The sequence below is a fragment of the Lontra canadensis genome, unplaced genomic scaffold (genome assembly GCF_010015895.1).
Source record: "Lontra canadensis isolate GAN:19392208 unplaced genomic scaffold, GSC_riverotter_1.0 scaffold29, whole genome shotgun sequence".
NCBI lineage: Eukaryota > Metazoa > Chordata > Mammalia > Carnivora > Mustelidae > Lontra > Lontra canadensis.
In genome coordinates, this window is record NW_022631023.1 from 9,064,524 (window position 1) to 9,077,976 (window position 13,453).

Consider the following 13,453-nt stretch of genomic DNA (forward strand, 5'->3'; position numbering starts at 1 on the left):
CGGAGCGGGAGCTCCTCACGGTCCATCTGATTGTGCCATCTGACAGGCCTCCATGTTCACTGGGAAGGTAGAAAAAAGGTGGCTGCCTAAACTTCATGGCTCTTTTCCTATGGCCTCAAGCCATTTGGGATGGACAAGTTGGGGTATGGGTGGTTTGGGGCTAACATCCCAAATGCAGTGATGATCCCCGCTCCCCAGTTCTGGGAAGATATGGAGGAAATCCTTTGGCACTAAGCAAGCAAACAAACACACACCCAAACAAAACAACGCAAAAAGTCTGCACTGAAAACTTTCCACTTGCAAACATGTTTTTGTCACTGCCAAAGGTTTAGGATTGCAACATTTGGGCGTCTTTGGCCCCAAACCCGAGGACTCTGCAGTTTTCCCAAAGCACCTAAAATAAAGAATTCCTTTTGGCAAAAACAGTATGTTTGTCAACAGAAAGCCTTTATTTTTGAGAAACTCAATTCCCCCTTAGATGTAGAATATTCTGAATAAAGCCCCCGTGGCTATTTTCTGTCTGCTTCTCCCACTCCAGATTGTCCCTGGCAGGTAGAAAACATCTCTAGTTTGTGTGTGTGTGTGTGTGTGTGTGTGTGTGTGGTTTCCATTAACTGGGTGTGTGTTCGGAATTTGTGATTGTCGGCCAGTTGCTGATTGCCTTCTGATGCTTCTTGAGAGAAAGCTTTGCAGATGAGGTGCTGGATTCCTCCAGACTCCAGGTTTCTTGTGCCTGGGGTCATGAAGCTGGGCGCTTCCCAGAGATAGGGCCAAACCTCCTTGCTTCTTGTCAGACCTACCCCACCCATCTGAACATTGAAACCTGGTGCAAAGCACAGATCTGAAGTTGGAGTAGCTTGTTTTCTAGCTTCTTTGTAGAACAACTTTGCTGCTGAAGATGAGCTGTTTTTTTTCCCTTTGAGGGGCATAGGTGACATCTTTTCCCCCTATTTCTTACTAGCAGACCTTGGTCCCACAGAAGGCAGCACTAATCTTTTCGATTTGGAGGATGGTGGCCTCAGATCCTAGCTAAAACTTAGAAATAATTCTCAGTAAATACTCAAAATTTAAAATACCCTGGCCTAAAATCCTAAGATGGAAGACAGAGTTAAAATTTTGTGATATTTCTGGGCTTGGCCACAGAAGGAAGTGTATCTATATTTATATATGTTTTTATAGAAGTGACGTTTAAATAATATGAAATTAACCATTTGAAAGCAAACAGTTCAGTGACATTTAGAGCACGTTCGGTGTTGTGTAACCAATGCTCCTAACTTAGTTCCAGAACATTTCCATCACTCCAGTGTTAACCCTCCTAACCCATCAAGCAGTTACTTCCCACGCCTGCCTCCCCCAGTCACGGCAAACTCCAATCTGCTTTCTGTCTCTATGGATTCACCTATGTGGGAAACGTCATATATAAATGGAATCGTACACCATATGGCCTTTTGTGTCTGGCTTTTTCCCCTGAGCATCACGTTTTTCAGGTTCATCTGTTTTGTGAGGACTTTTGTCCCCCACACAAATCCTGTTGAAGAGCTGTTATGTCTCCTATTTGAGCCTGAGTAGGAATTTAGGAAGCGTTGGGATGAACCTTGATGGTTTCGAGGGCCTAGAAAGACTATCTGAATCCGCGGAGGCCAGCTTCTGCTCAGGGAAACACTCTCTGTCTTCCAACTCTGATGCACCCTGGCTCTGCCCTGGATGATGGCCCCTGGGGCCCTCTAGGCATGATAACCCTGCTGTAGTGTTATCTCCTGCTCATGGCCCTTGCCATCTTCTTTCCAGTGCTGCTCCTCACAGGAACAGGCTCCCACTGGGTGAATTCAGTGCCATCCTGCCTGTTGCTGTGTGGGTGGGTTCAACAGACCTTAGAGAAAATGAATCTCTTGGAAATCAAGGAGAAGACAAGCAGTTCTTGAACTTCCAGCACTTTTCAGCTTGTTAGGCAGCCATGAGGTCTTATGGGATAGAGGTGGGAGCAGATGCTATCCTAACACCTGGACAGGAAGAGGGTGCTGGATTAAGAGAATACCTGGAAAAGATTATTAGTCATGAAAAGATTTTAATGTATGCTTGTAATAAATTTATTATAAGGATATAAACTTAAAATGATTTGCCATATGGCCTTTTCTCTTTTATGTTTTATTACTATTGTATTTTCATTAAAAAAAAAAAGCAAAAACCCAGGCTGACATCCTTCTTACAATTACTATTGACTTTACCCATTTTGATTTTTTTCCCCTCGTTTTTATATTCTCACGATATTTTTAAAACTTTTTCTGAAGGTCAAATTTCTATCCTTCTGTAATTGAAAGTCCCTCATTCTGGAGTTGGAAAGTTGAGTCTACTAATTTTAATAACTTTTTTGTCCTCAGTCGATCTTGCTGAAACTTAGAGCAGTTACTCTGAGCGGCCTTAAGTAGCCACTAGGTGGCGCTCATACGCTATTTTAAATGGGTTCTGTCCTTGAGGTCGAAGAATTTGGAAAACAATTTGTCTTCATTTAAGGTAAATACAGGAATTGGCCCTACAATCCGTACGTGCTGTGTGGATTACAGATTTTCTTCATCCTTCTCTTTTCTTGACTGTCCTTTTCATTAGGGCATCATGATCAAGAACAGACTACGTTTCAATACTACTTCTGTCATTCACTTGCTATATGACCTTAAGTAAGTCGGTTAACTTCAGTGTTCTTAATAGCAAATGAGGTTAATAACACATACCTCATGGGGTGGTTGTGAGAATAAAAAAATTAATACATATTAATGTATTAAAACATTTGTGTTATATATATATATTTTTATATTGCTATGTCTTTTTCTCCCCAGCTTCATGAAAAATAATTGACATTTAATGATGCATAATTTTAAGGTGTACAACGTGATGATTTGATACACGTGTGTACAGCAAAATGATTACTACAAGAGGTTTACTATATTATCGATATTATCAATATTTTTGTTCTTCTCCAGGACATTGCTAATCACTTAGACGAATGTTTCCCATATACCAGTTCAAGGACTAGCAATATCAGAATTACTTATGGACCTTTTTTAAAATATAGATTTATGAGCTCCATATCTGGAGTATCTATTTTAGTAATTTGGGAGAAGGGCTTAGAGATCTTCATTTAAAAGTTTCTCAAGTAATTCTGATGCTCAGCTAGATCTGGAGACAAGTGACATAGACTACCCAGGATATCCCGCTGAGGTATAAGACGTTTATGCTACCTGGACACCGGCAGTTTCTAATTCCCCTTAAACTTAGGGGATGTGCCATCCAAAACTCTGTCCCTTGGGATGATTCCTTCTCCCTGTTTTCTTTCAAGGACACCCTGGGAATGAGGCCATACAGAAGCCACTGGCTATTTTTGGCTTGTACCTTCATATTCAGCTGACCCCAGGATAAATCACACTTGGGCTTTTTCCTCCTCCATTAGCCATTCAGAACAGACATTCTGTGGGGCATCAGGTATGAGTTAAGGAGAGGAAGTGATGCAACAGTGGTGAGCAGTGCAGGGGTCTGGGCTGCCTGCTTGTATGGCTTACTTACGCCCTTGATACTGATGTCTGCTTCACAAGGATTGCCACTGGGCCTGCCCAGCTGTGTGACATGATAGGTGTGATGCAACCCAGCCCATCATGGACGACTGGTTACTTGGTGTTCCGGGGTCAGGTTCTCCATCTCCTCCAGGACTCAGTAGCATGCTAGGAACTGTTTTCCCTAAAGTTGTGTAGTTATTTGCTGTATTGACATGGCCTGTCCCAGAACTCTAAGGTTTGAGTTGTGATTTTCCCAATATAGATTGCCAAAAATTCCACAGTATCTTTTTTCTCTCACTACTGTTCTAATTCCATAGGTTCTGCTGGGCCATAAGCCTCAAGTTGTAGGCCACGTGCCCTGCAGCCTAGATCTGTTTTGCAGACCCTTTTCCTGTTTGGTTCCTATTCAAAATTTTTGTGTCCCTTGTTAAATGGATGTGAGCAGTATTCCTAACTGTGGAATTCAAAGAACCCAAAGAAATCCAGTGGGTGTTGTGTTGAAGTCTTTGCTTTAGGAAGGGCAAGATACAATACTCTGTTCTTTCCTGGCATGCCCCAGATCTGGGAGCTTTATTTATTTATTTATCTATTTGAAGAGTTTATTTTATTCATTTGAGAGAGGGAGCACGTGCTCAAGAGAGATAGGGATAGAGAGAGAGAGACTGAGAATGCACGAGCAGGAAGGGCAGAGGGAGGAGTGGGGGAGAAGTAGGCTCCCTGCTGAGCAGAGAGCCCAACACAGGGCTTGATTCCAGGACCATGAGATCAAGATCTGAGCTGAAGGCAGATGCTTAACCAACTGAGCCACCCAGGCACACTCCGGGACCTTTAAAGAGTGGACTGATGTGGCAGGCCCCTAAGTCCTCGCGGAGTTATTGCCCACTGTGTTACCACGTGAGTCTGCCTTAGGAAGGCCCCAGTCTATTCACCACTTCTTGCAAATCAGGCCTCGTTCATAACATGTCATCACCAGGGTCATGTTCTGCAGATGTCCAGGCCACCTCAGACTGTATGATGACAGAGAGGGGGGAGTTAACATAGCTCTGGGTCAATGCTGAAAGTGAATACCTTTGTCTGTTCTCAGTGAATGCGAACTGTTTCTGATCCTCCCTTTTGATAGGAATGGAAAGGGCACAGTGCCCAGATAAGGCTGCATTCTGTGTCCCTGAGCCTATGTTTAAGTTAGGATACCCTGTCTAGCAAGGGAGCCTCAGTGTCGGCTGTGGGCTGCTGCTTGTTTAAGTTCACGGGAGTCCGTCATCCTCCAGCACCTGTCTGGTTTCTGCAGGGACCAGACTGATTAATTAAATGGTGATATGATAGGGGCCACACCATGCATCCTGTAAGTCTTTGAGGTTGATTCTCAGCCTTAAAATCCACCCCAGGTTATGAGATTGGTTTTAATTTGCTATCTTGACTGGGTAGGGGGCAGTTTTAGAGTTTTCACCTTGGGCTTCCTCGCTGTGGTAGCTCTTATCTGTGTGGGTATTTGCCACTGCCAAGTGATGCCATCCCTGTGATTCATGCGGGGTCTAGAGTAATAGGTAGGGCGTGGGTTCACCCACCCAGTGTCCTGATCCTCTAGCGTGGAATCCTCTGGGGGGAAGGATGGGGCAGTACTTTGGTTAGTTGCTCACCTGGCCTCCGGGGGCGCTGTTCTCTAACACTCACCTTTTATCTCTGCAGGGATGGTCCCCAAAACATGCATTGTGACCTTGCTACTTAGTAGGGCACCCACTGAGGTTTTCTGTGATGCTGTCAGCTCTTAGCAGCTCACTCCTCCTTGCTTCAGTAGGTGGAATGGCCTTGGGGTCTTCCCATGGACCAGCATCTACAGGGTTTTCTGGCCTCACGTGGTGTTTTCAGTCCAGCTGCCCACTCCCCGGAGCCTTTGTATTCCTCCTTCACTATTCCTCATGGCGGTTCTGGCTTTTTTCCTTTCTTCGTGTGGCCATCATTTGCGCCAAGCTCCCAAGAGCCCCTCCAGCAGCATGCTAATTCTGCCTCTTGGAGTTTTTGTCGGGGTGTTGTTATGGTATGGGTTGTGTCCCGCCCTCCCCCATAGACTCATAGTTTGAAGTCCTAACCTCCAGTACCTCTGAATGTGATTGTATTTGCATACAGGCTCTTCCAAGGAATAATTAAATTAAAACGAGGTCATTAGGGTGAGCCCTAATCTAATCTGACTGGCGTCCTTATAAGAAGAGATTAGGAGGCAGACACACACACTGAGGCAAGACCTTGCGAGGACACAGGGAGAAGACAGTTATCTACAAGCCAAGCAGAGGGCCCCGCAGAAGAAACTAACCGGCCACACTTTGATACGAGTCTTCTAGGCTCCAGGACTGTGAGGAAATGTACTTCCCTAGCTGAAGCCCCCTCACCTGTCTGAGGTGATTTATTACAGCAGCCTGAGCAAACTGATGCAGGTGTTGCATCCGTAGCACAGAATGAGGTTCCCTTGTTGATACACTCTTCCTTCTGCAACTTTGTGTTCTGCCCCTGATCCAGAGTCCTGACAGCCAGCCTCTCCATCCTCCCGGGCTCCTGCTGGGGGCCCACATGTTGCCTCAGGCATGCAGCTCCTTCAGGTCCATCCCTTTCCTCCCTTGGAAAGCCCAGCATTTCCCTGGCTCATCACATGACCCAAGGTGAAGAGGGACCCATCCTCTGTGTGTGTGTGCATCTTGTAGGACAGAGGTCTCTGTGCAGTGTCCTCAAGCAATAGGGAGGAGCTAGCTCTGACGGGACGTGTGGCCTCTGCAGAGGCTCAGAGAGTCCGGGGCATTCTAGGATTCAAGACTAGAGTGTATCCCCCTGGACAGCCCCACCCTGTCTCTCAGCCTGTCATTCTTCTGTACAGGAGCTCTGGTTTTGCCCTAACAGAGTCGCTGGGTCTGGATACAGTTCTGTGCAGCTGTGCCATTTTTAGGAGTGAGTCCTGGTCCTGAACCTTAGTTTTCTCTGCAATTTGAATACAAGGGGCAGAGTCCCTTCACAGACTGGAAGGAGGCTTCTGGCTGCCCTGCTTAGCATTCAGCTGATGGTTAATGTCCTTGGGCCTTCACTGTGGCTCTCCCAAACATCAGTAGCACCCAGCAATAGCCATCCGATATCATCCTTTGATAAAGACTCTTTCCAGGGTTTTCTCAAGCAGCTGATGCTTGCTTGTTTCCTGCCTCATAGGCCACCCTAGTTCACCCAACACTCAGCAACTACACTCCCTCTCTGAGCCAGGGGCTGTATGATGCGGTCTTCATCGCTGGCTGAGCAGTGGGTTATCAAGCTCCACAATCTTGTCAGTGAGCTTCCATTCTCTTGAAGCACTTCTGGTGTGAGGCTGGGTTCTGGGGAGGCTGACTCTGAGGGGACATTAGTATTTACGATGTTTGCTAGGGGGCACTCCTGTGATCCAAAGGGAAGGAAGCAGGAGGAGGCAGGGTAGGGGCTGGAGAATGCTGCTGTTACCTCATGGGAAGCTGGCACGGCCCTCGGAGTTGTGCTGAGTTGGAGCAGAAGGGTCAGACGGTCCTGCTCCTGACCTGTCAGTGGGTCCTTGGACTCCAGCTATCTCAGGAAAGGGGTGTGATCTTGTGCAAGGTGGCTCCCTTCAGCCAACGGCAGCCTCTGTGGAGGATGGACTGCCTTCCCAGCCCTGGGGAAATGCACCCTTTAGTCCTGAAAAAGTTCTGGAAAATGCAGAAGGTATTCAAGACAATAAGCCAAAAGTATTCGTTCTATGGGGGTCAATTTGAACTTCATGCTGGTCAAGGCTCAGTGCTGATGCCTCCTTTTGGGGGATGGAGTGGAATGCTGAGATTATGCTGCAAACTGGAAGCAGCACTTGGGCAGGCACACTGTCATTAAGGGCTTACTCTTATTATCCCCCTAGTGGAAGTAATCTCCATGAAGGTGTGTGACCCTAGAAAGCTCAGGTCACACTCAGCCACCTTGGTCTCTTGGATGCTGGTTCTCGGGTGTGAACTGGAGCTCCCACCTGCTGCTGGGCTGTCATCAAGCCAGAAGTGACACTGAGACAGTCCAGCTGCCATCAGCATGTTGGGAGCGGATGAAGGTGAACCCGGGGACTACAGGCAGAGACGCAGCGGGCTCACGCACATTTGAACTGCACATCCCAGAGCCGACCACAACAAAAGCTCCAAAGAGGAAAGGTCAGACCCATGAAGTGCTATTTGTTTTCACTGAAACTTCATCCCTCCCACTTAACACCCGTCTAACCAGCAACGGAATCAATTACCACGTGTCAGCCCGAAATCTGACACAAGAAATGAAAGAAGGACACAACCTCCCCAGGGGGGTGGCAGGCGGGCAGAGAGGGCTGGGAAGATAGAGAACTCAGGGAGGGAAGCTGTGAATGAGCCACTCTGTCCTGTAATTAAGGGTTAAAGGCAGCCTGAAACCCTGCTTCCCTTCCCTCGCGACCTCTCCTGCTCCTGAATCCCGGATCACGGTTACCCGTTTGCACTACTGGGTGTTTCTATCACAAAGGGTGGTCAGCAAGCCTGTGAGTTGATTCGACTTTGGTTACATAAGTTTCTCCATTTAATAATTGAAGACCAAAAGGTTCTAGACATTTATTATTTTATCGAACTCGAGGAGTGAGAATTCCTGGCAGATCAAGTTCGGTCGCCATGCCTATTTGAGCTGATCGAGTTCCTGCATTTCTTGGTCTCCTGTCAAATGTGGTGTCAGCTTGTCCAAGAGCACCTGGTTCAGGTGATGTCATTCACTTTCCACATTTATGGGAGTCTCGGAAAGAGAGCTCCATGGGCTGCTCAGGCAGAACACAGAAAAGTTCAGTGGATGAATCCCAGAGAGAGTGCCGTTTCACCATGTCTGTTAAGTAAGATGTTTTTGTTCATAAAGAACCCTTGAACATTTACATTTTCATTCATAGGGTCCTAGGATAAAGAACCCTCTTGTCTCTAGGTAGAGCATTACATGGGTGTTTCTAATCTGTTCTGTAAATGGTTCTGCCTCTCAGATTGCCCTACCATCCGGGATGTTCAAAGTGTGAAGCATTGATTAAAATGGAACAGGAGGCATCCCTTCAGAGATCCTGCTGGTATAAAACATATTTCCATTTATCAGCAGGAATTTGTAAAAAGCCAATTTTTTTTTGCTCAACCAGATGATTCAATGGCCAGTGGAATAGTGCTTACGAATGAATCAGTAACTTGGCCTTTGATGTAGTTGTTAGTGTGGTCTTCTGCTACTGGTACCTCTTTATGACACTATTTTTGGATTCTTTTCTTCTGACCTACGGGATGCTCGGTTTTTGGTTCTCTCGTCGGCAGAAAGAGATATGTGTGCTCTCTTTCCTTTGCTTTTTCAAAGTGATGCCCCCTACAGGCAGGGTTTTCTTTGCTGCCAGCAATGCAATGCTCCTTGTGTCTTTATCATCATATGGGCTCAGCTCTGCACCTTTCCCTCTCTGGGTAGAAACTGTCCTTGCTGGCTCCCTGACACCTTAAACTCAGCTCGGTCAAAGGGGCATCAATCATCTTTCCCTGAGTTGTCTCCTCCTTCACATCTCTTCTCCGTTTCCAATGTAGGAGCAAATTCCCAGGGGTCACTTAAGCTTGAAATCCGAGATACTTTCTTGATCCTCCCCATCTTCCTTATCCCCTACATCATCAGATGTTATTGATTTTTGTCTCCTAAATATTTCTCACATTTGCCCCTCTGCTATCCTGCCACTTGGCCTCATTTCATGCCGCCATCTTCTCTTCCTGCCCATTCTGACAGCTTCAGACTCTCCCCTCTGTGGCTTTACTCATGTTTTCCCCTTTTTCTAGAACATGTTTCTTTTTTTTTTTTTTTTTTTTTTTTTTGCTTTTTCTTTTTAGCCAGTGAATCTGAACACTTGAAGACTCAAATCAGGCATCACTTTAAACAAAAGGAAGTATCAATTACTTAATTGTTTTCCCATATGTATTTTCTCTTGTGTTCTCCATCTTCTTTAATTCCCTCCCTCTCTCTCCACCTTTCCCAGTTGGAAAGTTTTGAGCCATCTTCTGCCCCCCAGATGATATTAGTTATCCAATGTTGAGTTACTCCTCATTGTACCTACTCTCCTTCCTGTCTCCACTATCAGTTTTCAGGTTGAGCCCACCTGATTTTCACGTAAGCCACACACTCATCTCCCTGAGAATCTTTCCTCCTCCTTCTAACCTTCAGCTCTCTGTGGGATTCATCTTTCTAAAGTCCTTCTTTGTTCAAAGCCTTCTCTGGACCCATTTTCTGCAGAGAAATGTCCCAACTCCATAGCACATGTTTGGAGCCCTTTACAACCTGACTCTAATTTACCATTTTAAGGGCAGGTGCTCTCATGTCCCCCCATCCCACCCCATCTTGCATTCCTAGTGCCCCCACCAGGACCCCCAGATCCCCAAGTATCAGCTGCCTAGAGCTGACCATCCTTCTCATGTTCTTGGCCTATGTCTGCGCTATTCTTGACTGGGGACTTCTCTGGGTGTTGTTGAAGTCCTACTTACCTTTTAAGACCTAATGTAAATGGAACCACAATGAGAAGACTGTCCTGATTCCACCACTGAGAACTGATCACTTATTCCTTACAGTCTTGGTGTCACTCACAACCCTAGTTAGCAATTTTCCAGTCAGCCCAGCATTACAGGCACTTAGGTGTCTGGTTTTTTTTGAGCTTGTGGACGACACCCCAGCGATGCGTTTGATTGCCGTTTGTGTTCCTCAGCACCTCCATTTAGCAACTCCTCATTAAATCCGTGACAAGAAATGGAAGTCATACATATTATATTTATGAATTTTTTTATTTGAATAGGGTTGACACATAATCCTACATTAGCTTCAGGTACACAGCATAGTGGTTCAAAGTTTGTACATTATGCTATGCTCATCAGAACTGTAGCTACTGTCTGTCACCATGCAACGCTATTACAATATCACTGACTTTATTCTTTATGGTGTGCCTTTTATTTCCATGATTTATTCATTCCATAACTGAAAGCCTGCATATAAATAACTGGAAGCCTGTATGTAAAGACCAGTACTTTAAATGTATATTTCAAAAAGAAAGTTCTTATTTTCCCTTGAAATATAATTGACATGCATTAGTTTCGAGTGTACAACAAAATAATTTGATATTTGTATGTACTTAGAGATGATCATGGCAATGTCAACATCTATCACCATACATACAAAATTTCTTCCTTGTGATGAGGACTTTTAATGTCTATTAAAAAGAATCTTTTATTTTTTACTGTGTTCATTTTTAAATCTGCCCTATCATTCTTAAAATCTTTATCAACACTAAGCACACACTGAGTATCTTGTTTTTTAAAAAATTTAATCCAGTGGGTGTGGTTCATAAACAATGAATTCTGGAACACTGAAAAGAAATTTAAAAAATAAATAAAAATTAAAAAAAAAAAGAAAAACTTAATCCAAGGACACCTAGGTGGCTCAGTCGGTTAAGCGGCTGCCTTCAGCTCAGGTCATGATCCCAGGGTTCTGGGATTGAGTCCTGCATAGAGCAGGGAGCCCGCTTCTCCCTCTCTCTCTGCTGCTCCCCCTGCTTGTGTGTGTGCACTCTCTCTCTGAAATAAATAAAATATTTAAAAAAAATTAATCCATTCAAACATTTAGTTGCTTTGGAAAACATAAGGTAGAATTCATATAAATACAAGAGAAAAGTGTTTCTGAATTGTGATTTAAAAGCAATGATTTGCTGGATTTCAAATTTATGTTTCAAACTGGATCCTGTACAGATGAAGCCTGAATCAGGTGCCATGCCGTTTCTCTGGTTTTGATGGGGCAGGGCTCCCACCCCAAGGAATTTTCTCTTGCAGTGGCCTCTGCTGTTCAGGGACTGGATCAGTGGAAATGAATAGCCAAAAGTATATCTTGCTACATAATAAATGGTTGATGGATGCAATGCACTTCCCCATACACACACCACACACACACACACACACACCACACACACACACACATAATGTGAACATGTGGACAACAGATGATTTTTAGATGTGACTAACATAATCATTAAGCATTTTTAGCAAAATGCTTCTCTAGTCTCATTGTCCTGAATTTGAAATACAAGAAGTTGACTGCATTTCAGAATCCTGAAGTTTAACTTGGATTCCTTTGAAGTCTTTTATTATGATTGATGAATCATTTCGACATTTTCTTACATTCAAAGGCTCACAGTAAAAGATAAAATCAAGTACCTTGCTAATCAAGGATACCACAAAAGACTGGAAATCATGCGAAAATGTGACATGAGCAGTAATACTAAACTCAAAAACATGTATCAATCACTACAAATTTCAAAAGAATTTGGAAACATTTAAAGCTCTTAAAAAGTGCACAGGACTGATTTCAGAGACCATTTGGGAAATATTTGGGTGCTATTTGTAATAGAAATAAACTTCACTTTGATACTTTTCTTGAGCAAATGTTTTGCAATAGAGTTTGGCATCACAAATCAAGGACGGAGAAAGGTTCTGTACTTGCCTGTTTGCAAGGGGATTCCCAGGATAGGGCTGGGTTTCCTCCCCGTGTCTATGTCAGCCACTGATGAAACAAAACTTGCTTTTTAAAGGGAGGCTATGTTTATGTCCGGATGGGGAGGGTTATCACTCACAGACTACGGTTTTGGGGTTCTTAGAAAGGACTGCTAAAGACCTGATTTGCCCTTTATTCCACTTTCAACACACTGAGACAAGCTCTAAGGATGACTAAACCTTAGAACTGCTTGCTGAGAGCTTCAGAGAGAACTACCAGCACCCTGGGGGGAACGTCAGACTAGGTCCACAGTGGGAACCCACAGAAGAGGAGCTGCCCAGCCCAGGGAGCCAGTGGGAGCACAGGGATTGTTAATGAGCTAGCTAGCAAACAAAGCAGATGTAGGTATCAAGACCTTCAAGGGCAAGGATCCAGACCACGCCCTCAAAACAACAAATTCCAAAGAAGTTTTGAAAGCAAAGACAAGCAACTTCTTATAATCTGGCTTCACCCCCATTTTTAAAAACTAGGAATTGACCCCACCCCCACAGTTGGGGTCAGACAGCTGTTTGTTCAGCCCAGTCCTGCCATTGTCTTATAGACTTGCTTCATTGTGTTACTTCCTGGATCAGAAAGCTTCACCCATCCTCCCCTCCTTTAAGGGGCAGGCCAGAGTCTTCAGCTGGTGCTCAAAGCCATCTAAAAACTGGGTCAGACTTACTCTTGTAGGCTTATGTTCCCTGTTCTCCACCATTGCCAGAATGACTTTCCTTCTTTGCTCTCATCTGATAGAAACTTTGCCCAGACTCCAACACTGTCTCACATCTCACCACCTCCAGAAAAATTTCCCAGCTCATCCAAGATAAATGAGACCATTTCCTCAATTATACCTGTAATGTGTCTTCTGGCCTGTCATCTTCGGGATGCTCAGTCCCTGCTGTCTAATGCTGCTGCCCTGTATATACCCATTGAGAACCCTGGGCTGCCATAAGCTTATAGACAATAAGGGACACTTCATTTTTCCTTTTCTATTCATCAGCACTAGGCACAATGCCTAGCATGCATAGCAGTGGCCTAGCACATACTGTTGAGTATGTGCTAACCAAGTGACTCAGGCTTTATGTAATGCTTGGTACCTAAAGTAGTTTACATATAAACCCATCCAGCCATCCATCCATCCCTCCCTCCACCCATCCATCCATCCATCCACTTCTACATTGACTACCTACTCCATCCAGCTCTGTGGCTGGCCCTGGAAATACTGCAATGAACAATAAAATCATGGTGCCTATCTTCACAGAGTTTTTAATTTTGTGGGAAAAGAAAGAGTTGTACAACTAATAATCATGATGCGGTGGGTTACTCTCATTGAAGGCTTGCTCTGTGCTAGTCACTATGCT